A 27,509-nucleotide genomic window follows, 5' to 3' on the forward strand; every position below is an offset into this window, starting at 1 on the left:
ACCGTGCCTGCCCTGGGCATAGGTTTAAGATCAGAGGCGAGAGATTTGAAAAGGACACCGGGGCAGCTTCTTCACACAAAGGGTGGTGCGTGTTTGGAATGAGCTGCCAGAAATAGTGATTGAGGCGGGCACATCAGCAACATTTAAAAGCCATCTCGTTAACTCCATGGATAGGAGAGGTTCAGAGGCTATGGGCCAAACGTGGGCAGATGAGAACAGCTCACTGGGCAACACAGTCAGCTGAACAAGTTGGGCCGAAGGGCCTGTTTCCGTGCTGTATTGACTCTATGACTGCGGTCTAAGTATTGACAGGAACACCAGGGTGATGTTCTCAAAATGTTGGCCACAGCATCACTAACAACCACCTGAGATAGTGTGACCCTCCCTCAACACTGCCCCTCCCACAGACACTCTCTTAATGCTGCCCCTCCCACAGTGTGACCATCCCTCAGTACCCCCCTCCCACAGTGTGACCCTCCCTCAGTACCCACCCCCCCCGGCTCTGTTGTGGCTGCCCCGGTCTGTGTAGCGGGAGTGGGAGGGGATGGGGGTTGTTGGGGGGGAGTGAGTGGGTGTGTGGGACGGTGTGTCAGTCCGGGGTGGAGGGAGTTGTGCTGGGGGCAGGGCTGTGTCTTTGGGTCCCACTCACTGGGTTCACAGAGAACTGGCCATCGAAGAGTTAACGTGCTTCACTTCCTGTGTGTGGCTCTCACTCGGGTTTGAATCGGGAGCAGTGCAGCCCTGCCTCGCTGCTCCCCCCACCCCCCCCCCCCCCCAACGATGAAATGTGGGTTCTGATCACGGTTGTTGCTCTGTCTGCATCCTCCTCGCCCGCCCTCCATCCCTCCACCCCCCACCACCGGGCCCTGTTCCGTGCTGTGCTGTGTGATGTCTGGGAGCCAGGGGTGGGTGCGGACAATAGCCCTGCCTGACTGAGGAGCAATGACTGCCTCCTGTGACTGAGGACCCGGCGATGATTTAGGATTTCAGACCCTGGGAACGGTAAGTGTCTGTCGAGCAAGCCGATGCCACGGTCTCTGCCGCCTTCTCTCACCTTGCCCTGGATTCACTGCACAGCTCACCAGCAGAAACCACTGCCCACCCTCTCTCCATCCGCTCTGGGGCTAAACAGTGTTTGGACTGGATTCAGCATGAGGTGGCTGTAGATTCAGGGATCACTCGACATTCATGCTCGAATGTACTGGGTTACAGAGCTGGCTGGAGCTAACATTTCACATTCTCGTCACATATCAGTGCTGTGAATTCCTGCCTTTAGGCAACTGTGCTTTTGTGCTGTGCTGATGGAAGGCAGGAGCTGGTAATGTCAGTCAGCCCGTGTGTGAGAGATCTGTAATTCATCTGGACGGAGCAGGAGAAAACTGGAGTGTGTGTGTATGTGTCTGTGTGTCTGTGTGTGTGTGTCTTTGTCTCTGTCTATGTGTATCTGTGTGTGTATGTTCTATGTGTGTGTGTTCTGTGTGTGTATATTCTGTGTATGTGTGTGTTCTGTGTACGTGTGTGTCTGTGTACGTGTGTGTGTGTGTGCATGTGTGTTTTCTGTGTGTATATGGTGTGTGTATTTGAGGTTTCTGTGTGTGTTTGTGTATGTGTGTGTGTTTTCTGTATATGTGTATGTGAGCTTTTGTGTGCGTCTGTGTGTGTTCTCTGTGTGTATATGTGTGTGCACATGTGTATGCATGTGTTTGTGTTCCTGTATGTGTGTGTGCACGTGCAAGTATGAGTGTGTTTGCGTGTCTGTTCTCTGTGTGTATGTGTATGCATGAATGATGCGTGTGTGTGTTTGCATGTCTGTTCTATGTGTGTTTGTGTGTGTGTGCGCATGTGTGTGCTTGTGTGCCCATGAGTGCACTTGTCTGTGCACACACATGTGTGTGAGGGATTTTCTACGTAGTGAGGTAAGCACACGTGTGTCTCTGATAGTTTCCGTGTGTATAACTGAGTATCTTGGCTGTGCTGCTCCTGATTTGGGTGAGTGTGACGGGACAGGACAGGACATGTGTGATGAGACGGTGTAGCAGCATTACTGTGTATCCAACCATTTGTTCCATTCATCGTTGTGAGTGCATCAGACAACACAAATGGAAACATTGACCTCCCCTCCCCGTCCAGGACACACCCAGCCCCCCGCAGTGCCCACCGGTCCCACAGAGACAGTGGACCCCACATCTCCCTCTCCAGGGACACCCAGACACAGGCGTCTCCTCGGGAGGGGGCGGGCAGTCGACTCGGGCGGGACCCCCAACTGCCCGCTGTCTGGACCCGTGAATGGCCACCTTGGCCGGGCCCAGGACAGACCGACGGGGAGATTCCACCCACCGACCAGAGCCCCACCCCACCCCCACCACACCGGGAGACTGGAGCAGAAGTGTAGCCAGAACGTGTGGAACAGCCCCTGCAAATGCTCCGACGGGGGCTGCAACCTCTTGCACTCCATGTGCACAGGGAACGCGGACTCCCGCAGGACGCAGAAATGGCAGGCGGCCTGGAGTCTGGGAAACAACTTAAACACCTGTGTAGCACTCTCCATCCCAGGTTCCCGGTGAAGGGGGAGCACTGTCATGGAGAGACCTCCACTGAGGGCCCTGGAGGCAACAACAGACCTCATGATGAGTCCAGAGGGCAGAGGAGGGTGTGGAGAGTGTCCAGAACAGCCCAAACAGGCAGCACCTCCACAGCGGGCATTCCAAGGAATGGCTGGTGTTGTGTGGGACCGGTTCCTGAGGAGGGTTCTGGAACCTGCATCTGATGAATAATTGCAGCCAAGTGACCATCAGCTCTCTGGGTGGGATCGCCCTAACCTCTGAGACCCCTCAACAGCCAGTGACAGGGCTCCTGGAGGCTTTGAACCTTGCCGTTCTCTCCTCCAGCATCCTGCTCCTGGGGCCCAGGCACTGAAAGAGTTCAGGTAAACGCAGGCAACTCCCTCAGAGATATGGCTGGGGTTTGCCCATCTGAATCAGAATCACAACCAGGTTTGCTATCACAGACTTGTATGACGTGAAGTGTTGTTTTGCAGCAGCAGTACAGTTCAAAGACGTAAAATTACTATAAATTACAGAATAAATAGTGCAAAAAAACGAATAACGAGGCGGTGTTCGTGGGTTCATGGACCATTCAGAAATCTGATGGCGGAGGGGAAGAAGCTGTTCCTGAATCATTGAGTGTGGGTCTTCAGGCTCCTGTACCTCCTCCCCGATGGTAGTAACGAGAAGAGGGCATGTCCCGGGTGGTGAGTGTCCTTAGTGATGGATGCTGCTTTCTTGAGGTACCATCTCTTGAAGATCTCCTCGATGGTGGGGAGGGTTGTGCCTGTGATGGAGCTGGCTGAGTCTACAACCCTCTGCAGCCTCTTGTGATCCTTTGCATTGGAGCCTCCGTACCAGGCGGTGATGCAACCAGTCAGAATGCTCTGCACCGTACATCTATGGAAATTTGCAAGAGTCCTTGGTGACGTACCGAATCCCCTCAAACTCCAAATGAAGTAGAGCCGCTGGTGATTGCATCAATATGTTGATACCCAGGAACCTGAAGCTGCTCACCCTTTCCACCGCTGACCCTTCAGTGAGGACTGGTGTTCGTTGTCCCGACTATAATCCTGATGCTATGTAAGGTTGTGTTCCCAGTGAACAAAATACACCAGCAGCACACAGCATTTGGGAGCATGGTCCTTGTAAAGGTGAAGGCAGAGAGTCGCTGGGTACGGACTCACACCAACAACTGACCACACTTCTCAGCTGTGGGAGTCTGGCTGCTGCCCAGACCCGGTGTTCCTGCTTGGTACAGAAGACACCCACAAACTTCTTCTGCGTCTTGGTGAAGAAGTAGGGGGCATGGTCAAAGTGGCCAATGGGTGCCACGGCATGGCCACCAGTCGGTCTGTAAGTGGCCAACTGCTGCCACGGCATGGCCCCAGTCGGTCTAGAAGTAGCACTTGGCCCCTGTAAAGAAGAAGCCAGAGTCCTTCTGACCAGCGCTCTGTCTGAGTGGTGACCCCACCTGCAACTCCTACCAGTTTACCAGCCATGCCTCCTCACTGGGACAGGTAGATCCCATTACAGAGCTGGGCTCATTGGTCTCACCACATCCAACAAAAGAGCTGCCTGCCACAGACCTCCCAGCTGTCCTCAACACGTTCCCCAGTTATCCTTGTGAAGGACCTGCTGATACACACATTGGGAGTGTGTGACGGGACAGTGTAGAGGGAGCTTCACCCTGTGTCTGACCCCAGGAGTGTGTGATGGGGCGGTGTAGAGGGAGCTTCACCCTGTGTCTGACCCTGGGAGTGTGTGATGGGGCGGTACTTTCCTCTATATCCAACACGTTTTTATATATTTCAAAATATACTTTATTCATAAAAATTCTAGTGTATACACAGAATGACCAAGGGAACGTTTGCGTCCAGCGATGTTATTCCGTGCCTTGACATTAGCGTGTCATCAATCAGCATCGATTGCAGAGTTAGAGTAACTAGTTGATGAGGTTTTTAACAAGGAACTAATTTGGGTGCATGGATAGATGGGCTGTATCTGTGACCCCTGCAGCTTTACAGGACCTACAACAACTACTGATTACACTGCGATCCCCTCTGTCCAGGACACACCCCCACCCTTAGGTGCCCAGTGGTCCCAGAAGGCTTGCAGTGAACCAGTAGTAACCATGTGCTCCCTCTCAAGGACACCCAGGATTCGACGTGACTAGGAAGGGGGGGCAGGCGGTCAGCTCAGATGGACTCGCTGATAGCCTGCTGCCTGGACCTGTGAATGGCCACACTGGCCTGGCCCAGGAGCAGACCCAAGAGGAAGTCGACCCACCCCAGCACCGGGTGCCCAAAGATCAGGAGGGTGGGGATGAGGTGCAGCCAGGACTTAGCGAGCAGCCCCTACAAGCACTCAGACAGGGGCTGCAACCTCTCACACTCCATACCCACATGAAACATGGACCCCTCCGGGACACAGAAGTGGCCTGGGAGTTCTGTTCCAGGGCACCAGCCTGTGCAACAACCCCCACGTCAGGACCCCGATGTAAAGGGGAGGACTCCCGTGGAGAGGGAGCTTCACTGGGGGCCCTCCTCAGATGGCAGAACAGACCACCACAGCTGTCCTTGCCCGTGGGCTGTGGAGAGAGAACAGAGGAAGCTTTGCTCAAGGGCTACCATAGCCGTGATGGGCCAAATGGCCTGCTTCATTTTAAACTGTGAAAGAACTTGGGTCGGCACACCAAGTGGTACCGGACAACTGGTGTCGATGTGTCTCACCTCCCACCCCTCCACCGCACCCCCCCCCCCCCCCCCCCCCCCCGCCACCCCACCAGCACTGGAGCTGGAACTCTGCCCAGTAGCAGGCTGCACTGGGGCTGCGGTGTTCGCCGCATTGGGGCTGCCGTGTTGGCTGCACTGGGTGGCATTGACTGCATTGGGCCTGTGGTGTTCACCACACTGGGGCTGCGGTGTTGGGTACACTGGGCCTGTGGTGTTGGCTGCACTGGGCCTGTGGTGTTGGCTGCACTGGGCCTGTGGTGTTGGATGCACTAGGGCTGCGGTGTTGACTGCACTGGGCCTGTGGTGTTGGGTGCACTGGAGGCTGCAGTGTTGGGTGCACTGGGGCTGTGGTGTTGGCTGCATCAGAGGCCGCAGTATTGGCTGCACTGGGCCTGCAGTGTTGGCTGCACTGGAGGCTGCGGTGTTGATTACTTTCATGTGCTGCAGGTTTGGTTGCACTAGGGACCACAACCAGCTGCAGCAGTTGCAGTGCTGTACAGTGCCGTTGTAACAGGGATATTCACAGTCTGAACCTTCCTGCACTGGACCATAAGCCCTGCCCTTCAGTCCTGCCTGTAACCCTGTGGTACATCGCAACCCGTTCCCTCACATTACAGCCTGACCCCCCCCTCACCCCCTCCCCCACCCCCGGTCTATCAGAAAACACTCCACAACTCCTTCACTTTGTTGATGTGACTCCCGATCCCTCACTGATCTCATCTGGGATCAGAGCCATCGGAATGTTGCACCTGAGCTGCAGACAGTCGCGGGGTGAACACTCCTGGTCGGGTGTGTGGTGGGTGTGAGGTGGGAGGGGTCCAACATGTTCCGATGGGATGGGTCAAGTACGTCCTGAAGGTGAGGCTGATTGTGGGATCAGGGCGGCTGTGGATCAGTCTCGGCTGGGGTGCACAGAAATGGGCCATTCAGCCCATCATGCCCCTGCTGACCATCGTACCCAGCGATACCACCAATAACAATCCCATTCAGCAGCACTTCCCTCGCACTCCACCTGCACGTCTGTTGTGTGAATGTGTTCCCCACCCACTGAATGTTCAGCTGTGAGGCTCCCACAGTTGAAGGGCCTGCCACTGTTGTCAGGGGCCAGCACTGGGAACTGGGCCTCCTCCCAAACGTGGCCAGAACTCCAAACCTCAGGGCTCAGAGGAGGAAACACTTTGCATTTCTGTAGCACCGGAAACCTGGGGCCAGTCTGTTCTCACACAGCGGCCGGTCACCCACTGCAGCCAGGGAACGTCTGTGTCAGTGGCGTACCCTGAGGCAGTGCCCGTCCCTCAGTGTGACCCTCCCTCGGTGTGACCCTCCCTCTGTACCACCCCTCCCACAGTGCGACCCCTCCCTCTGTACCACCCCTCCCACAATGCGACCCCTCCCACAGTGCGACCCCTCCCTCAATGTGACCTTCCCTCAGTGTGACCCTCCCTCAATGTGACCCTCCCTCAGTGTGACCCTCCCTCGGTGTGACCCTCCCTCAATGTGACCCTCCCACAGTGTGACCCTCCCTCAATGTGACCCTCCCTCAATGTGACCCTCCCTCAGTGTGACCCTCCCACAGTGTGACCCCTCCCTCAGTGTGACCCTCCCACAGTGTGACCCTCCCTCAATGTGACTATTGCCCCCTCACCCCACACCACTGACCCACCTTCTCCCTGATGGGGATGTCCCTGGGGGTGACCTGTCCCCACCCCCCCATGTGTGGCCCTCACCCCCACCGTGGTCCCCGGGAGGTCCCAGTGAGGAGGGTCCCACAGGATCGGGAACCAAATAGTACTTCACCTCCCAAACCCTCCCACTGACCCCTCACCCTCACCCCTCATACCCCTCCCCCTCACTGTCACCTCTCACCCCTCACCCTCACCCCTCATACCCCTCCCCCTCACTGTCACCTCTCACCCCTCACCCTCACCCCTCATACCCCTCACCCTCACTGTCACCTCTCACCCCTCACCCTGACCCCTCACCCTGACCCCTCACCCTCACCCCTCATCACTCACCCCTCATCGCACCCTCACCCTCTCTCAACCCTCACACCTCAACCCTCAACCCTCATAACTCACCCCTCACCCTCACCATCACCTCTCACCCCTCACCCTGACCCCTCACACCTCACCGTCACCCCTCATCACTCACCCTCGCCCCTTGCCCCTCAACCCTCACCCCTCGCCCTTCACCCCCCAACCCCTCACCCCTCACCCTACCTGAACTGACCTCCAGGTAATTTCATGCCGCACTGGGGTTTGAGGGCATTTTGCAGACCAGATGAGGGTTGAACCGCAGTCCGTGGTAACTGGTTACAGCAGTTTCCAGCCCTGGGCTCGCTGTGTGTTCATGGGTCCACGGCTCACGGGCTGGAGACAGGGTCTCGACCGTGGGCCACCTGGTCAGGAGTGGACACCCGGCAATGGGAACCTCAGGGAGCCCATCTCTGCTGTTCTTCAGTGATGTTTGCTCGGGCCAGTGTGGCTGTCCCTCTCCAACTCCCCGTCAACACACCTTAATCTCTGCGAATCTCTCCCCCCTGTCTCTCCCCCCCACTCTCCCCCTCTCCCTCCCCCTCTCTCTCCCTCCCCTTCTCGCTCTCCCTCCCCGTCTCTCTCTTTCCCCCATTTCCTCTCTCTCTCCCTCTCCCCCTCTTCCCCCTCTTGCCCCCCACCCCACCTCCCTCCCGGTGCCCCTGAATGCAGTGTGTTGGTCAGACGGTGCACCTTTCCTGAATACAGCAGTGGTATGAGCCAGTGTGTGGCAGATCAATGTCTTGAGGTTCTAATTTATTGGATGTTAACATATCAGGCCATGGATCTTTTTGAAGTCACTGCAAGCTCAGTTCCCGAGGAAAGGTGGGAACATTTGTTACCTGTCGGGGAGGCACGTATGGACATGACATCACTGGGTCAGTCTGTAAAAGTCACCAGATACAGAACGGCTCTCCAAAACTCAGGGGTTGTTGGAGGGAGGGTGGGGGCAGGGGAGTGTGCAAAGAGGGAGGGGGAGAGGGGGTGAGAGAGAGGGGGGAGAGAGGAGAGAGAGAGAGGTGGGAGAGAGGGGAGAGAGAGAAGGGAGAGGGGGAAGAGACGGGGAGGGGTGAGAGAGAGAGAGAGGGGGAGAGAGAGAGAGAAAGAGGGAGAGAGAAGGGGGGAGAGAGGTGGTGAGAGAGGTGAGGATCTGGGACTCCCTCCCACCAGGAACAGGAGAGGAGACGAGCAATGTTCCTCTGACTGCTGCTCCCAGCCACACAGCTCCCTCACTGCAGACCAGGGCAGCGGGTGCTGGGGAACACCACCACCGGCAGCTTCCCCTCCAGCCCCACACCACATATGCCGCTGTTCCTTCGTCATAACCAGGTCCATATCCGGGAACTCTCTCCCCAGCAGTGGCGTGGGGACCCCTTCACCACACGGATGGCAGTGAGTCACCCCACCTTCTGAAGGGATGAGCTGGGAATCCAGAGGCCAGGACTGACTCGGCGAGATACATCCTTGTGTCGGACTGACTGTTCCCCGAACGTCAGCACCAGTTCCCTGACCGGTACAGCCCCAGCAGGGCAGCTGAGCTTCAGTGTCCTCGCCCTGGGGGGTCCTCACCCCTCCCCATCTCCACCTCCCAGCATGACAAGCAGCCCTGCTGTGGCTCCCTCTCCCCAGGTGGCCTTCAGCTCAGGCAATGGGAGCAGGACTAGGCCACTGGGCCCCTCTGTCCCACTATTCGAGATGCCACAAATCCTCTTGTGTCAGATCCCCATCACCCTCAATTCACTGTTCTTTCAAAAATATATCCCCAGTGATCCAGTCTCCAGGCAGAGAATCCAGCGGTCACCTCCCTCTGCCTGGAGAAACTCCTACACACCTCAGTCCTAAACGACCGCCCTCTGACCTTGGAACTCTGTTCTCTCGTCCGAGACTGTCCCACTGGTGGGAACATCAACCGTCCTGTCTCCTCAGCACCTTGGATCATTAAATGTCAGGGTCACAGAGCACTGCAGCACAGAGACGTGCCCTTCTGTAGAGATTTGCAAGAGTATTTGTTGACAGACCGAATCTCCTCAAACTCCAGAATCTGTGTTGGGGCAGTCAGGGTTTGGGTGGTGAGCGCTGGGACCGCTGTGGGTGGGTCAGTGGGGGGGGGGGGGATCAGTCCACCCCGGCAGTGGGGGGCACGGGGGGTGTTGACTGCAGTCAGTTCACCTCCTTGCAGTGTTTACTTCTCACTGTCAGTCAGGACCACAAGGGGAAGTGCCACCAGGCAGAAGGGCTGGTGAGTGGTGGAGGGAGCTGCGGAGATCCCCATCGCTGCCTCACCCCTTCCCTTGCTGCTGTTCCTCACCACAGCTGGGTGGCACAGTGGTCAGCACTGCTGCCTCTGCCCCAGAGTCCTGGGTTCGATTCCGACCACCGCTGAGCCCAGGAGCCCAAAGGTGGGGGTTTGGGGGGGTTAACTGGCTGCTGTCAATTGCCCCTGGCGTAGGTGTGAGAAACGGGGTGGGGGTGGGAGGAGTGGATAACGGGGACGTGAGAGGGAAAGGGGAATCAGCACGAACACTGTGGTTCAGTGGTTCGGTCTCAACGAGAGCACTGACACCAAATGTCAACCAGTAATGTCAACTAGTTATTATCAACTGGCAATAATCCAGCAAGTAATAGTAAACCAGCAATTGTCAACTCGTAACAGTCAATACGTAACAGTGAACCAGTGATGGTCAACTAGTAATTGTCAACCAGCAATAGTCAATCAATAATAGTCAACTAGTAATAACCAACTAGTAATTGTCGATCAACAAACCTGCAGATGCTGGTAATGTGCAATTACAACAGGACATGCTGGAAATGCTCAGCAGGTGGGGCAGTGAGTGAGAGACATTACTGAGGTCCCGGTGCTGAGGCCCTAACAAACCAGCACCTACCACAGTGGGTGACACAGACTTCAGGAGGAACAATAAACGTGGTATTTGTATTGGTTTATTATTGTCACTTGTACCGAGGTACAGTGAAAAACTTGTCTTGCAAACCGATCGTACAGGTCAATTCATTACACAGTGCAGTTACATTGAGTCAGTACAGAGTGCATTGATGTAGTACAGGTAAAAACAATAACAGTACAAAGTGTCACAGCTACAGAGAAAGTGCAGTGCAATAAGGTGCAAGGTCACAAGGTAGATCGTGAGGTCAGAGTCATCTCACCGTATAAGGGAACCGTTCAATAGTCTTAACACAGTGGGGTAGAAGCTGTCCTTGAGCCTGGTGGGACATGCCCTCAGGCTCCTGTATCTTCTACCCAACGGAAGAGGAGAGAAGAGAGAATGTCCCGGGTGGGTGGGGTCTTCGATTATGCTGGCTGCTTCGCCGAGGCAGCCAGAGGTAAAGACAAGAGTCCAAGGAGGGGAGGCTGGTTTCTGTGATACACTGGGCTGTGTCCACAACTCTCTGCAGTTTCTTGCAGTCCTGGGCAGAGCAGTTGCCGTACCAAGCTGTGATGCATCCAGATAGGATGCTTTCTGTGGTGCATCGATCAAAGTTGGTGAGCATTTATGACTTCACCAAAAGCAGCACCCACCCAACTCTGAGGGTCTCCAGCACACAGGCGAAGGTTAATCATTCCAGAGAAAGCGTTGCTTTGAGAACTGCCGGCTACCTCGCACACAACTCTGAAAGGGAAGGTTGAGATGGGGCAGGAACAGCAGACTCTTAGTTGGATTTTCATCAATATAACTTTATCTGTTGGCCTTTGAATTATTCTTGACTCAGAAACTTTACTTGAAGGTAATTTTCGGTGAGGGTGAGGGGTTTGACGATTGCCAGTCGGGGAGAATGTGCAGACTCCACACAGACAGCACCGGAGGTCAGCAGTGAAGCTGGATGTCTGCAGCTCTGAAACTGTGGATCTACCAGCTGTAGCACTGAGCTGGCATTTGGGATTCTTCCCTCCTTCATAGAGATCAGACCCTGACAGATTAATATCACGGGGAAAGGCAAAAAGAGAGATTGGAGAGAAGGAGAAAGTGAACGAGCAAGTTGGGAAGCAGGAAAGATGAAATGAAGACCAGGGGAAGATTAGTGGAAGAGTTAGGATGAGAAAGCCTGTGTTATAACTCCTCAGAAGTTCCTCATGGTCTCAGTACCCCATGGTTGTTAAAGGCACTATCGAAAAGCTAGCCTGCAAGTCCTTGTCCAGTGCGATACATGAAGTCAGAGAGTCATAAGAGTTCTACAGCAGGGAAACAGGCCCTTAGGCCCATCTAGTCCATGCCGACCTGATCTTCTGCCTAGTCCCATCTACCTGCATCCGGACCATATCCCTTCAAACCCCTCCCATCCACGCACCTATCCAAACTTCCCTTAAATGTTACAATTGAACCCGCATCCACCACTTCTGCTGGGAGCTCGTTCCACACTCGCACCACCCTCTGAGTGAAGAAGTTTCCCCTCAGATTCCCCTTAAATATTTCACCTTTCACCCTAAACCTATGTCCTCTAGTTCTAGTCTCACCCAACCTGAGGGGAAAAAGCCTGCACTCATTCACCCTATCTATACCCCTCATAATTTTGTATACCTCTATAAGACCTCCCCTCATTCTCCTGCGCTCCGGGGAATAGTCCTTAGCTATTCAACCTTTCCCTGTAACTCAGGTCCTCAAGGTCCGGCAATATCCATGTAAATTTTCTCTGCACTCTTTCAAGCTTATTGATATCTTTCCTGCAGGTAGGTGACCAGAACTGCCCACAGTACTCTAAACTCAGCCTCACCAATGTCTTGTACAACTTCAACATAACATCCCAACTCCTGTACTCAATGGCCTGATTTATGAGGCCAATGTGCCAAAAGCTCTCTTTACGACCCTATCTACCTGTGATGCCACTTTCAAGGAACAGTGGATCTGTATTCCCAAGTCCCTTTGTTCTACTGCACACCTCAGTGCCCTACCATTCACTGTGCAAGTCTTACCCTGGTTTGTCCTCCCAAAGTGCATCACCTCACACTTGTCTGCATTAAATTCCATCTGCCATTTCTCAGCCCATTTTCCCAGCTGATCTAGATCACGCTTCAAGCTTAGACAGCCTTCCTCATTGTCCACTACGCCCCCAATCCTGGTGTCGTCTGCAAATTTGCTGATCCAGTTTACCACATTATCATCTAAATCATTAATATAGATGATAAACAACACAGACCCAGCACCGATCCCTGTGGCACACCACTGGTCACAGGCCTCCAGTCAGAGACACAACCATCTACTACCACTCTCTGGCTTCTCCCACCGAGCCAGTGTTGAATCCAATTGGCTACTTCATCCTGAATGTTAAACAACTTAACCTCCTGGAGCAGCCTCCCATGTGGGACTTTGTCAAAGGCCTTGCTAAAGTCCACGTAGACAACGTCCACCGCCTTCCCATCATCAATCTTCCTGGTCACTTTCTTGAAGAACTCTATAAGATTGGTTAGATATGACCCACCACACACAAAGCCATTTCGACTATCCCCATCAGGCCCTGTCTATCCACAACTGATGTCAGGCTCACTGGCCTATAATTTCCTGGCTATTCTTAGAACCTTTCTTAAACAACAAAATAACATTAGATATCCTCCAGTCCTCCAGCACCTCACCCGTGGCTAAGGACGTTTTAAATATCTCTGCCGGGGCCCCTGCAATTTCTGCACTAGCCTTCCACAAGGTCTGAGGGGACACCTTGTCAGGCCCTGGGGATTTATCCACCTTCATTCACCTCAAGACAGCCAGCACATCCTCTTCCACAATCTGGATATGGTCCATGAACTCACTACTCTTTTGCCTCAATTCTATACTCTCTGTGTCTGTCTCCAGAGTAAATATGGATGCCAAATATTCATTTAAGATCTCCCCCATCTCTCTTGGTTCTATGCATAGATGACTTCAAGAGAACAAATTTTGCCCCTTGCTACCCTTTTGCTCTTAATATAGATATAGAAACCCTTGGGATTCTCTTTCACCCTGTCTGCCAGAGCAACCTCATGTCCTCTTTTTTTCCCTCCTAATTTCTCTCTAAGGTGTTCTCTTGCATTTTTTGTACTCCTCAAGCACCTCATTTGATCCTAACTGTCTATACCTGATATACACCACCTTCTTTTTCATTACCAGGGCCTCAATATTCCACAATAATCAAGGTTCCCTAAACCTGTTAGCCTTGCCTTTTATTCTAACAGGAACATACAGATCGTGTACTCTCAATATTTCACTTTTGAAAGCCTCCCACTTACCAAGCATCTCTTTGCCAGAAAACAGCCAATCCCAATCCACGCCTGCCAGATCCCTTCTGATGCCATCAGAATTGGACTTTCTCCAATTTAGAATCTCAACCCCAGGGACCAGTCCTGTCCTTCTCCATAATTATCTTGAAACTAATGGAATTATGATCACTAGATCCAAAGTGTTCCCCTACACACACTTCTGTCACCTGCCGTCTCGTTCCCTAAGAGGAGATCCAGTATCGCAATCTCTCTTTGGGACCTCTACATATTGATTAAGAATATTTTCCAGAACACATTTGAGAAACTCTATCCCATCCAATCCCTTTACAGTATGGGAGTCCCAGTCAATATGTGGAAAGTTAAAATCACCTACTGTCACAACCTTATTTTTCTTGCAACTGTCTGCTATCTCTCTACAAATTTGTTTCTCTAAATCCTACTGATATTGGGAGCTCTATAATATAGTCCCATTAACATGGTCGTCCCTTTCTTATTCCTCAGTTCCACCCAAATTGCCTCAGTAGTCGAACCCTCCAGTATGTCCTCTCTGGGCACTGCCGTGACATTTTCCCTGATGAGTAATGCCACCCCTCCCCCTTTAATACCTCCCCCTCTATCATGTCTAAAACATCGGAACCCCGGAACATTGAGCTGCCAGTCCTGCCCTTCTTGCAACCAAGTCTCACTGATGGCTACAACGTCATAATTCCACGTGCCGATCCATGCTCTAAGTTCATCTGCCTTACCTACAATACTCCTCGCATTGAAATAGACACATCTCAGAACATTAGTCCCACCACGCTCATCAACCTGTCGATTTCTGTCTCTGCTTGTCGGCTTAACATCTACTTTCCCCACAGCTTTCTGCCCTGCCACTCTGGTTCCCACACCCCTGCAACTCTAGTTTAACCCCCCCCCCCCCCCCCCCGAGCAGCGCTGGCAAACCTTCCCGCAAGGATATTGGTCCCCCTCCAGTTCGGGTGCAAACTGTTCCATTTGTACAGGTCCCACCTGCCCTGGAAGAGAGCCCAATGATCCAAAAATCTGAAGCCCTCCCTCCTGCACCGTTTCCTTAGCCATGTGTTGAACTGCACTACCTTGCCATTTCTTGCCTCACTAACATGTGGCATAGCAGCAAACCTGAGATCACCACCCTGGAGGTCCTGTCTTTTGACTTAGCACCTAACTCCCTGAACTCACTTTGCAGGGCCTCGTCACCCTTCCTGCCAATGTCATTGGTACCGATGTGGACCACGACTTCTGGCTGCTCCCCCTCCCCCTTAAGAATGCTGTGGACTTGATCTGAGACGTCTCTGACCCTGGCACCTGGGAGGAAACATCCCATCCGTGAGTCTTGTTCTCGTCCACACAATCTCCCATCTGTTCCCGTCACCAATGAATCCACTTTCACTACTGCACTCCTCTTCACCCCACCCCTTCCCTTCTGAGCCACAGAGCCAGACAGTGCCAGAGACAGGGCAGTGGTAACACCAGCAATGTTTGTGGATCTGTCGAGTGTCAGTTTCCACCACGATCACCCCAACCTTCAGACAGCCCTGTGGAATGAACCAGGTTGCTTTGTGCAGGCCGTCCCAGTGGTTCCCTGAGCTCGACCCAGCTTTACCCAATATGAGCATGTGTGCTGCCTCATTACACCACATTGAATGTGTAAATGAAATGTCCTCCACTGTAAATACTGGCAGGCTTCTCTGTGAGGGTGAAGCAGCTCAAAGCTCGCAGTTCCTCAAACCTTGCACAGGAGCTGCTGAGTAAACTTGGAGACAGAAGAAATGAAAAAGCAGATTATTTTTAAAATGGTGAGACTTTGAAAGGTGTTGGTGTTCAGGAAACTGAGAGCCCTTCTCCATGAGCCGTGTGGTACAGCAAGCAATGGTAGGCAAATTCTCAGTGAATTTGAAACTCTTTGACAGAAGGCTCTGGCACTGAGCCTGGTTGTGTCGTGCAGAAGGGAAGGGGGGAGAAGAGGAGAGTGGTAGTGATAGAGGATTCAATAGTAAGGGGGGCAGACAGGAGATTCTGTGGACGTGAAAGAGACTCCCAGATGGTATGTTGCCTCCTGGGTGCCAGGGTCAGGGACGTCTTGGATCAGGTCCACAGCATTCTGAAGGGGGAGGGTGAACAGCCAGAGGTCGTGGTACATATTGGTACCAATGTCAAAGGTAGGAAAAGAGATGAGGTCCTGAAGAGGGAATACAGGGAGCTAGGTAGGAAGCAAAGCAGGACCTCAAGGATAGTAATCTCCGGATTGCTGCCTGTGCCACGCGCCAGTGAGGGTAAGAATAGGATGATTTGGCAGATGAATGCATGGCTGAGAAGTTGGTGCAGGGGACAGGGTTTCAGATTTGTGGATCATTGGGATCTCTTCTGGGGAAGGTACAACCTGTACAAAAGGGACGAGTTACACCTGAACTGGAGGGGGACCAATATTCTTGTGGGCAGGTTTGCTGGAACTGTTGGGGAGGGTTTAAACCAGTTTGGCAGGGAAATGGGAACCAGAGTGATAGGTCAGAGGTTGGTGCATTTAGTGTACAAGTAAATGCAACTTGTAGAAAGACAGTGAGGAATGATAGGCAGTTGTAAGGGCAAAACTGCAATCAGTTAAATGGGCTGAAGTGTGCCTACTTTAATGTGAGAAGTATCAGGAACAAGGGTGATGAACAGAGCACGGGTAAGTATGTGGAACTACGACGTTGTGGCTATTACAGAGACTTTGCTGTCACAAGGGCAGGAATGGCTGCTGGATATTCCGGGGTTCAGATGTTTCGGGACAGGGACGGAGGTAAAAGAGGTGGGGGAGTGGCTTTGCTGATCAGGGACAGTATCACAGCTGTAGAGAGGGAGGATGTCCTGGAGGGATCATCTACTGAGTCAGTGTGGGTGGAAGTCAGAAACAGGAGGGGAGCGATCACTCTATTGGGAGTATTCTACAACCCCCCCAATAGCAGCAGAGAGGCTGAGGAGCAGATCAGGAGGTAGATTTTGGAGAGGTGCAAAAATAACAGGGTTGTTGTCATGGGTGATTTCAACTTCACTAATATTGATTAGCACCTCATTAGTGTAAAGGGGATAGATGGGGCAGAGCTTGTTAGGTGTGCCCAGGAAGGATTCCTGACACAGTATGTGGACAGGCTGACTAGAGGAGGGGCCATACTGGACGTGATACTAAGCAATGGGCCTGATCAGGTTTCAGATCTCTCGGTGGGAGAGCATTTTGGAGATAGTGACCATAACTCCTTGACCTTTACCGTAGCCCTGGAGAGGGATAGGAGCAGATGAAATGGGAAAGTATTTAATTGGGGGAGGGGGAATTATGATGCTATTATGCAGGAACTTGGGAGCTTAAATTGGGAACAGATGTTCTTGGGGAAGTGCACAGTGGAAATGTGGAGGTTGTTTAGGGAGTACTTGCATGGGGTTCTGGATAGGTTTGTCCCATTGAGGCAGGGTAAGGATGGGAGAGTGAAGGAACCACAGCTGACAAGAGATGAAGAATATCTTATCAAGAGGAAGAAAGAAGCTTACCTGAGGTTTAGAAAGAATGGATCAGACAGGGCTCTGGAGAGTTACGAGATAGCCAGGAGGGAGCTTAAGAATGGATTTAGGAGAGCTAGAAGGGGGCATGAGAAGTCAGGGGTAAGTCAGGGGGATGTCAGGGGTAAGTTTTTTACACAGAGAGTGGTGGGTGCGTGGAACACACTGCCGGCAGAGGTTGTGGGGGCAGATACATTAGGGATATTTAGGAGACTCTTAGATAGACACATGAATGGTAGAGAAATGGGGGGCTCTGTGGGAGGGAAGGGTTAGATAGATCTTAGAGCAGGATAAAATATCAGCACAACATTGTGGGCCGAAGGGCCTGTACTATGCTGTGGTGTTCTATGTTCTATGTTCAAACAGTGTGTTGGCTTTTATTGAAAATGGATTTAAGTCCAAGAGGAAAGACATCTTACTGCAATTACATATCCCGCTGGTGACACTGCACCTCAAATACTGTGCACAGGTCTGGTCTCCCTACCTGAAGGTGACTGGATTGTTTCCCAAAATGACAGCTTTGTCATATGAGGAGAGATTTAGCAGACAGGGACTATGTTCCCTTGTGCTCAGAGGAAATAGGGGTGATCACACCAATACCTACAAAGTCCTTGCAGGACTTGAGTGAGTAGATGCAGGGATGGTGTTTCCCTGAGGGGCTGGGACCAAAACAAGGCCTCGGCCGTTCTGGACTGAGACAAGGAGAAACGTCTCCACCCAGAGGTGTGAATCTGAGGCATTCTCTCCTCGAGAGGGCTGAGTCACTGAGGAGCTTCAGAACAGGGGTCAGGGGTAAGGGATTCAAGGAGTCTGAGGTGAGTGCCAGGAATGGCACTCGAGGTCAGCCATGGTCTTATTGTGTGTGGAACAGGTGAGAGGGGCTGTGTCCTATTCCTGCTTCTGATCCTTATATTATTGAGCTCAGCTCCCAAATAATGTATAAATGAAACAAAACAGGAGAGTTATCAGAGCTCTGTGCTGAAGAACTGGGCTTCACACTGTGCACACTCCTTTCTGTTGGGTAATCAGGTCCTTGGGACGTCAGCTTGGGGAGGGGGAGGGCGAGCTTTCTCAAACATCAGTCAGTCACCTCTGTGTGTTGGAAAGGGGGGAACATCTTTAGAATCCTTCGGACTGAGGCAGATTTGTAGATTTCAAAAGACACAGAAGGTCTGGTTTGACATGTTAATGGCAGTTGAATGCTGTAATGCATCAAGATACAGGCGGCACAAACAGAGCTGTCTCTGCCTCTGTCTCTGCCCCTCTGCCTCTCTGCCTCTGTCTCTCCACGGATGAGTGTTCCAGGTACGTTTAACACCTTCCAAAAGCAAAAAACAGCCTCAGACACCGGAAGTCTGAAATAAAACCAGAAAATGTTGGAGGGTCCCAGAAGGCAGGCAGGAGCAGTGGGGAGAGAGACAGGGTTCGCGCTCCAGGTCAGCACCTTCCGCCAGTTCGGGGTGGAGGACAAGGCCTGTGACGGGAAGACCAGGGTGGACACAAGGCATGGAAGGTGGTGCTGCCTTTATCAAGTGTGGGTCAAAGAAGGGGAGCAGAAAGCATTGGGAATTGGAAGCTTCCCTGCTCTCCCTCCCAGGGAAGGAAGAACGGAGGGTGATTACCGAGGGGTGTTCACACCGGTGCACGGTTGGAATATCTGAAGGGTTAACGCAGGGATACACCACGCCGTGTGTAGGTCGGAGGCTGGGCGGGAGTGTGCGGAGACCGTCTGCCGCCCTCCAGGGTCACACGTCGTTCTGTCACTGTCTGCGGAGAGGGGAAGAGCAGGCTTGAGGGCGGAGTGGCCTTCTGCAGCTGTGTGTATGCTCCACATCTGGAGAACCGTGCACTGTGCCAGATGTTGCTGCACTGGACACAGGTCAGCGCTGGTTTACTGAGCAGTTGGAGAGGGAGGGTGTCCCGGGGCGGGTGTCCCAGGGAGGGAGGGTGTCCCGGGGTGGGTGGGCTTTCCTGCAGAGGGTGGGTGGGCTGCATCTGTGGGATGACCGTGATGGGGTGGGTGTGGGTGACTGGGTGGGTGTGGAGAGCTTTCCTCCTGACAGCATCAGGAACCAGGCTCACTGTTTACAACTCAGGGGTCCCCCACAAGACAGAGATGAGGCAGATTACTGCCCCCCTACCCCCCCTCCCCCCATGCTGCCCGACCTGCTGAGTTCCTCCGGCAGTTAGTGTGTTGCCCCAGATTCCAGCAGCTGCAGCCCCCAGTGTCTGCACTGTGGGTGGGTGGGTGGGATCGGGCTGGGGTAGGGTTCCACACCCTGTGACTGGGTATCAGTCAGACACTCTCCACACAGAAGGCTGTTCAGCTGTGGTGTCTGCACTGGTTATAGAAGACATCCCCAGCCCAATTCCACATCCTAGCCCTGCGTCTGTAGCTGTGCAGGTCACAGATGTTCTGCCAGGTACCCCACCACCCTGGGCTCCAGACCCCCCTGCTCCTTGATCCCCCCTCGTGCAGGAGGGGTGTCTGCTCACGTTGAAGTCGAGGTTACGGTCAGATGCACAAGTCCACGTGTGCACAAGTGCAATGAGACACTGCAGCAGCATCACAGGCACAGAGCATCAAATCAGCAGCATTCACAAGAAAAACAGAAATTATACAAAACTATTCAAGAAAGAACACAAATAGGACAAAAACAAAGTGCATTGTAGTGCAAAGTGGTCCCAGTGTTGCTGTACTGAGGCAGTGATTAGGGTTGTGCTGGTTGGCTCAAGAACCAAATGGTTGAAGGGAAGTATCTGTTCCTGAACCTGGTGGTGTGGGGACTTCAGGCTTCCGTACCTCCTGCCCGATGGGAGCTGCGAGAAGATGGCACGGCCCGGATGGTGGGGATCTTTGATGATGGATGTTGTGTTCCCCATCAGAAGTGAATCCCTGAACCAACACAATGCCACGGGTATATGTCACTGACCAACACCATTCATTCTCTGACTGATCCATTTCTTCTGCCCGAGAGATCGGCCCTGATTTACCCAGTGTGGGCACTGTGTGTTACACTGTGATCCTCAAAGTGAATTCTACAATGATTGGCCCCAGCTGTGAGCTGCAGTGTGATTTGAATCTGGATTTTGTAATTTGCAAAGTGTGAGTGGCTATGTGATTCTTGCTGTCTGACAACTGAACGGGCAGCTGCAGTTCCATGTAGCCCACAGCTCTGGATGTCCTCTGGTGCTCCAGGAAGGGTGCACCAGGCAAATGTCAAAGTCTCTCCTTGTAGACCGTTTGAAGGGTATTATTATTATTCAGGACCTCACCTCTTCAGAATATTCCTATAAAGGAAACTGCTTTTGTACTGGGAATTCTTCAGTGTTGGCAGACGTCGCAGTGGGTTGTTTGCTTGGAGTTATTCAACTGAGGATAAACTCCTTTTGTGATGTTCCCATTTCCCCATCACTAACGACAGACGGTGCATCAGGCACTGTGGCACACCCTCAGTACTGCAGCAGCTTTCTGAACCCAGTAAAGGAGAGGCGAGTGAACAGCCTTTGTCTTGTGCAAAGGGCCCATGTCTCATGGCAGAACATCCGACAGGGAAAAGTGGTCACAATTAGAGAGTGCAGTTTACACACTGAAGTGGAACGTAGCCTTGAACGTTGACTTAGGTAAGGGAGGTGAAGTGGCTAAAGTAAACTGGGAAGGCAAAATATTTGCCAGTGAATAAACAAATGAATATTAAATAACTCACAATGAATATGCATTCCACTGAAAAGTGAAAGCTGTGTGCACGGTGACCCACCATTGGTCAGCTGGAGCTCAGAGTGATATGATGCTACTGGGACATTGAGTCCAAGCCTGAGGACTGGGAGAGTTTTAGAAAGCAGCAGCCAATAGAACAAGAAAGGGGAGAGATGGAATATAGGGGTAATTATCAAGAAATATAAAAGCAATTCCAGGTGATTCTATAGCCACGTGAAATGGAAGAGAGTAGCAAAAATAAACGTACGTCCCTCAAAGGCAGGAGGAGGTTTAATGGGAAACAGAGAAACAGCAGGGACATCAAACAAATCATTTGCATCTGTCTTCACAGAGGATGCAAACTCCAGTCTCCCTTGTTTTGGCAGCTGGACCCAGAGTCAATCCAATCACGTCCCGGACTGAAGCTGTAAACCACAGAACACTGAGGGATGTGTGCTGAAGTGGAAGCAACAGTTGCCAAGGTTCAGTACTCCACAGACAGGATTGAAAAGTATGATTCAAATATTATAAAATGTGTTTGTACCAATGGTGTTCCCTCTCCCCAGAAATGGAAATGTCTCCCATTCTTTACAACTTACCACGATTAATGAAAGGAACCAGCCCGTTTCCACAATTCGGTCTTTTCTCTCCAACACAGTCACACATTTTTTGAAGTTCGTCCACAGCTCAGCAAGATGTTAATGGAACCGGGTAGAATGGTTGTGATGTTACAATAAGGAGATGGGACAGGCGAGTCTGCTCCAGTTGTTGTCTAGCAGGTGACAGGGAAACCAGTGGAAGTGACTGCCTGCATTTCCTAAAGACATCCGATAAGGTGCCAGACGATAGTTTGTTCCGTAAGGACTCACAGGTTTGGCAACATACTGGCATAAAGGACAGAACCTAGAGGGAAGGAATAATTGAGTCTCAGTGGGCAGGGGCCCAACCTCTGTCTGGAACCTCTGTCAGCACCAATGACGTGAGCAACAATGAACATGTCCGTGGTCACTGACAACACATGGGGTGTGTAGGGAGGAAGGAAGAGTTGAGCCAGGGATATGGGTGAGTTAAGTACTTGGTACAGTGTGGGCAAGTGTAAGGTCGTTCAGATCAGTGATGGAAGCTAGTGACTGTAGGTGTACAGAGGGATCTGGGAGTTCTGGTCCAGGAAACACACAGTTAACGTAGGGACATGTGGACACCAACATGTACACCACTAGTCACTGCCCACACCACTGGACACTGGCACCCACGTCATTTAGTCAGAGAAGCAGAATGACATTCACGTGGTGGGTGCTTAACAATGCAGGGAACTGGGGGAAGAGTGGAGGGTCAGTACAGGGGAGCAGGGGAGAGATCACAGGTCACATTGTATGGGAGCAGAAGGGTTGTGGGTCACAGTTTAGGGGACAGAGGGGTGGAGGGGGTCACAGTGCAAGAGACCAGGGGAAGGGTCAGAGGTCATGGTGCTGGGGAACCAAAAGGGTGGAAGATCATAGTGTAGGGTAGCACTGGTTTGGACAAAGTTCAAGACAAGGGGAGAGTTACTGAGGAATAGTGGCTGTGGTGAAGGAGGGAGGGAGGGAGGGAGGGAGGGACATGGGTGAGGGGAGGGGGCGAATTGGAGAAGATGGGGAGGTCAAAGTGAGAGGTGGAGGGTGGAGGGGGTGGATATGGCGACCGGGTGGGAGGAAGGAGAAGGGGAAGGCCGCGGGTGGTGGAGAGGGGTCCCAGAGAGGAAGGGGCAGGGGAGGGGTGGGTAGGATAAGGGAGGGGAGGGATGGGGACCGTGGGTTGGTTGGATTTGGAGGCAGTGAGTCTGGGTGACAACACAGGGAGATAGCAATCGGGATTTGCAGTTTGCTTAAAGCCGTAATTAATTTTTTTTTCTCCCAATGACTTAAATCTTGGACATAAACCTTGAACATGTTACCAAGGGGGGATGTTCACTGGGTTTTGCAGGCTTTGATGGCTCAGTAGAGCTGAAAGTTTCAGGTTTAATTTTCAATGCTTCCAAGATCTGACAGGATTTCTGCAAACACACAACCCCCGCTTCAAAAAAAACCCTTGAAGTTTAATTGAAATGAAAATCCTCGGCAGCACAGCCACGCTCTGTGACTGAAGCCCTGCTCCCAGCTCAGGAACGTCTCCCTGCATCACTTTACCCTCAGCACCAATGCCCGCAGGCAGCTTCTCCCCACACACGGTCACCCCAGTGCTCCAGACACACCGGCCCTGACACAACAACCCCCAGGCACGTTTGCCCCAAGTTCAGACCCCAGGCAAACATTTCTGAGGCAGGGGTGGTGAGGGACTCACACCTCACCACCGGTACCCCGCTCCCTTCCCCACACCACACCCCTGGGCACCTGTCACCACTCTCCCTGGGGTCTGTGTGTGTGTGTGTGTGTGTGTGTGTGTGGGGGGGGGGGGGGGGGGTGCTCCTGTGTGATCCCTTTTCAGTCACATACACAAACTGACTGAGTGGGACCATTGATCTGCGGCCAATCGATGACCACCCTTGATAAGTGACAAACACATCACAGAGAACTCCCCAGGAACCACATCAGACAGATTAGTGAGGTGTTGGGGTAGGCAGCCCACAATGTTGTCAGGGAAGGTCTCTGGGAGCACTTTATGGGAGGGGAGGGGAGGGGAGGGGAGGGGGCAAGAGGTCAGGGAGAGAGTCCTAGAGTTCAGGGATACCCTCGCCAATGGTGGAGCCATTCACAAGAGGCTGGACCTGGTTTGAGGAGGGAGATCCCAGAAAGGAGTGGGCGTGGAAAACACAGATGGAACTTTATACGGGAGCACTCGTTACCCAGAGGCCACTTTAGCTGGAACTACACAGACTGATGGGTGTGGGTCAGGACGTGCATCAGAATCCCCGGGGGTGGATGGTGAACACAGGAAGGGTATTGTCAGGGTGGGAAACTGATCCTGGGATATCCATCCGAAGCCCGACATGGGTTCTTGGAGAGCCCATGCGTGGAGTACACAAAGTCTCAATGTGTGCAGGGCTCCAGGCTCGAATTGCCTCAGAGCGAGGGGAGTCTCTGCATCATATCTCAGCCCCGGCTGTGGCTCTGGAACCTCCGTGTCCCACACACCGCCTGTAACACGGCGAGGACACGGGACTGCAACATCCCGCGGCCTGAGAAGCCCATCCTTCAGCAGACGTCTGGGAACAGATTCCCGGGATTACACCATTGGAACTGAAATATTAAAGCACAGTGAATACAATTCCTCACTGGGAATATACTGTTGGGGATTCTATGTGGAATACCATGTTGGAAATAATGCTGGGGGTTTAAAACTGCACTGGGAATTCTGTCCTCGGATTACATCACCAGGAATTCTGCCAGGATATTCTTGGCAGGTCCGATTCCCGCCTAGCTCACGATGCCTGTGATCCCGGTGTGGGACTGAAGCTGCCGCTGAGGTTTTGTGTTTCTGTGTGAGGAGGTGGTTGGAGGGTCAGCAGGTGGGGGAGATCTGAAGCAGGTTTGTCATTCACGTTAGATTCTGAGAAACGGGCCAGTAAATTGGAAATGTGAGGGCTGGAACCAGGAGTCTGGAGCCAGTTCACCAGATCACAAGACAAGGGAGCAGAAGCAGGCCATTCGGCCCATCGAGTCTGCTCCAAGGAAAGGGAAAAAAGAAATGAGAAATGGGGAATGGGGGAAACAACCTATTCTAATCCCAATTTCCGGCCTTATCCCCATATCCCTTGATACCCTGACTATTTAGATATCTATCTATCTCCTCCTTGAACGCCCCCACTGATCTGGCCTCCACTGCTGTACGTGGCAAGGAGTTCCACAAATTCACCACCCTCTGGCTGAAGAAATTCCTCCTCATCTCTGTTTTGAAACTGTACCCTCTAATTCTAAGATTGTGCCCTCTGGTCCTGGACTCACCTACCAAGGGAAACAGCCTAGCCACATCTACTCTGTCCTTTCCTATCAACATTTTAAATGTTGCTATGAGGTCCCCTCTCATTCTTCTGTACTCCAGTGAGTACAGTCCAAGAGCCGACAAATGCTCCTCATACGTAAGCCCTTTCATTCCTGGAATCATCCTCGTAAATCTCCTCTGAACCCTCTCCAACATCAGCACATCCTTCCTAACATGTGGGGCCCAAAACTGCACACAATATTCCAAATGAGGCCTCACCAGTGCCCCGTACAGCCTCATCAACACTTCCTTACTTTTATACACTATACCTCTCGAAATGAATGCCAACATAGCATTCGCTTTCTTTACCACCGATCCGACCTGGTGGTTAACCTTTAAGGTATCCTACACGAGTACCCCCAAGTCCCTTTGTACTTCCGTGCTTTGGATTTTCTCTCCTCCTAGATAATAATTTGCCCGCTTATTTCTGCTTCCAAAGTGTACAACTTAACATTTCTCAACATTGAATCTCATCTGCCATTTCCTTGCCCATTCTCCTAAACTGTCTAGGTCCCTCTGCAACCTTCCTATGTCCTCAATACTCCCTACTCCTCCACCTATCTTGGTGTCATCCGCAAAATTAGCCACGAAACCATTTATTCCATTATCCAAATCGTTAATGTACAAGGTAAAAAGGAGCGGCCCCAACACCGACCCCTGCGGCACACCACTAGTAACCGGTAACCAACCAGAACGAGATCCTTTTATTTCCACCCTTTGCTTCCTGCCAACCAGCCAATGCTCCACCCATTCTGCTATCCTACCTGTAATTCCATGACCTCTCATCTTATTAATCAGTCTCTTGTGAGGCACCTTATCAAAGGCCTTTTGAAAGTCTAAATACAAACATCTACCGCCTCTCCCTTATCCACCTTACCTGTGATTTCTTCAAAAAACTCCAACAGGTTGGTCAGGCAGGATCTTCCCTTCACAAAACCGTGTTGGCTAGGACCTATCTTGCCTTGCGCCTCTAGGTATTCCGTAACCCTATCCTTGAGGATCGATTCCAATAATTTTCCCACCACTGACGTCAGACTAATAGGTCTGTAACTTCCTTTATGCTGCCTCCCACCTTTCTTATACAACAGAACTCCACTTGCGAACCTCCAGTACTCCAGAACCACGCCAGAATCTATCGATTTCTGGAAAATTATCTCCAATGCCTCCGCTATCTCTAAAGCCACCTCCTTCAGAACCCGGGGATGCACCTCATCCAGTCCGGGAGACTTATCAGTCTTTAGCCCATTTAGTTTTCCTAGCACCTTCTCCCTAGTAATCTTAACTGAACTTAGTTCCATTTCGTGAGACTCCTGACTAACTGGCACATTGCTGATGTCCTCCACGGTGAAGACCGATGCAAAAAATTCATTCAATTCCTCTGCCATCTCTCTATCGTCCATTACAATACCTCCTGCACCGTTATCACTTGGTCCTATATCAATCCGTGTCTCTCTTTTACTCCTTATGTATTTAAAAAAACTCTTAGTATCCTCTCGAATGTTATCCGCCAACTTCCCTTCATAATTCATCTTTTCTTTCCTAATGACCTTGTTAGTTTCTCTCTGCAGGTTTTTAAAAGCTTCCCAGTCTTCTGTTTTCCCACTAATTTTTGCTTCTTTGTACGCCGCCCCTTTTGCTTTTATTTTAGCCTTCACCTCTCTCGTTGTCCACATTTGTGCCTTTTTTCCATTCAAAACCTTCTCTTTTCTTGGAATATATCTATCCTGCATTTTCCTTATTTCCTGCAGAAATTCCTTCCATTTCTCCTCCGCCGTCCCTCCAGCTAGCTTACTCTTCCAATCAATTTGGGCCAACTCCTCTCTCATACCACTGTAATTTCCTTTGTTCCACTGAAATATTGATACACCAGTTGGTGCGCAGTTGTTGGTGGATTTAAGAGCGGCCAATCAATAGAGCGGACATGTCCCCTGGTGAATTTTAACCCTTCATGTTGCCAAGTCGTTAACGACTGAGGAGTTTCTTTCTTCCAACTAAAAAATAAAAGGTTCCAAGTGAACAGTGTAGCTGACATACACTGAAACCAACTCCAGCCGTAAGTTCAGGGGAGTCACAGTCCCAGCGAGGGCTCCCAGAGGAACAGGTCAACACCCCAACACCACTCCCAGAGGAACAGGTCAACCCCCCAACACCACTCCCAGTGTAACAGGTCAACACCCCAACACCACTCCCAGTGTAACAGGTCAACCCCCCAACACCACTCCCAGTGTAACAGGGTGAACACCCCAACACCACTCCCAGAGGAACAGGTCAACCCCCCAACACCACTCCCAGTGTAACAGGTCAACCCCCCAACACCACTCCCAGTGTGACAGATCAACACCCCAACACCACTCCCAGTGTAACAGGTCAACCCCCCAACACCACTCTCAGTGTAACAGGGTGAACACCCCAACACCACTCCCAGAGGAACAGCTCAACCCCCCAACACCACTCCCAGTGTAACAGGGTGAACACCCCAACACCACTCCCAGAGGAACAGGTCAACCCCCCAACACCACTCCCAGTGGAACAGGTCAACCCCCCAACACCACTCCTAGTGTAACAGGTCAACCCCTCAACACCACTCCTAGTGTAACAGGGTGAACACCCCCAACACCACTCCCAGAGGAACAGGTCAACCCCCCAACACCACTCCCAGTGTAACAGATCAACACCCCAACACCACTCCCAATGTAACAGATCAACACCCCAACACCACTCCCAGTGTAACAGGTCAACACCCCAACACCACTCCCAGTGTAACAGGTCAACACCCTAGTGTCTACCCTC

General features: G+C 52.0%; 1 protein-coding gene across 13 annotated transcripts in view; it reads left to right on the forward strand.

Moving 5' to 3' along the window:
- Window positions 1-27,509, forward strand: part of lingo1a (leucine rich repeat and Ig domain containing 1a) — a 369,834-nt gene that overhangs the window by 320,081 nt on the left and 22,244 nt on the right. For 2 of the 13 annotated variants that reach the window (XM_052042519.1, XM_052042515.1), the window contains one exon: window positions 21,149-21,273. The exons of 8 other annotated variants lie outside the window; for them this stretch is intronic. The gene's annotated coding sequence lies outside the window, so the exon portion shown is untranslated. Of the gene's footprint in view, window positions 1-873; window positions 1,003-21,114; window positions 21,274-27,509 lie in introns of those variants that run through there. 3 more of the 13 variants (XM_052042523.1, XM_052042516.1, XM_052042524.1) reach the window with 3 other exon arrangements.

Source organism: Pristis pectinata, chromosome 32, assembly GCF_009764475.1.
Source record: "Pristis pectinata isolate sPriPec2 chromosome 32, sPriPec2.1.pri, whole genome shotgun sequence".
Taxonomy (NCBI): domain Eukaryota; kingdom Metazoa; phylum Chordata; class Chondrichthyes; order Rhinopristiformes; family Pristidae; genus Pristis; species Pristis pectinata.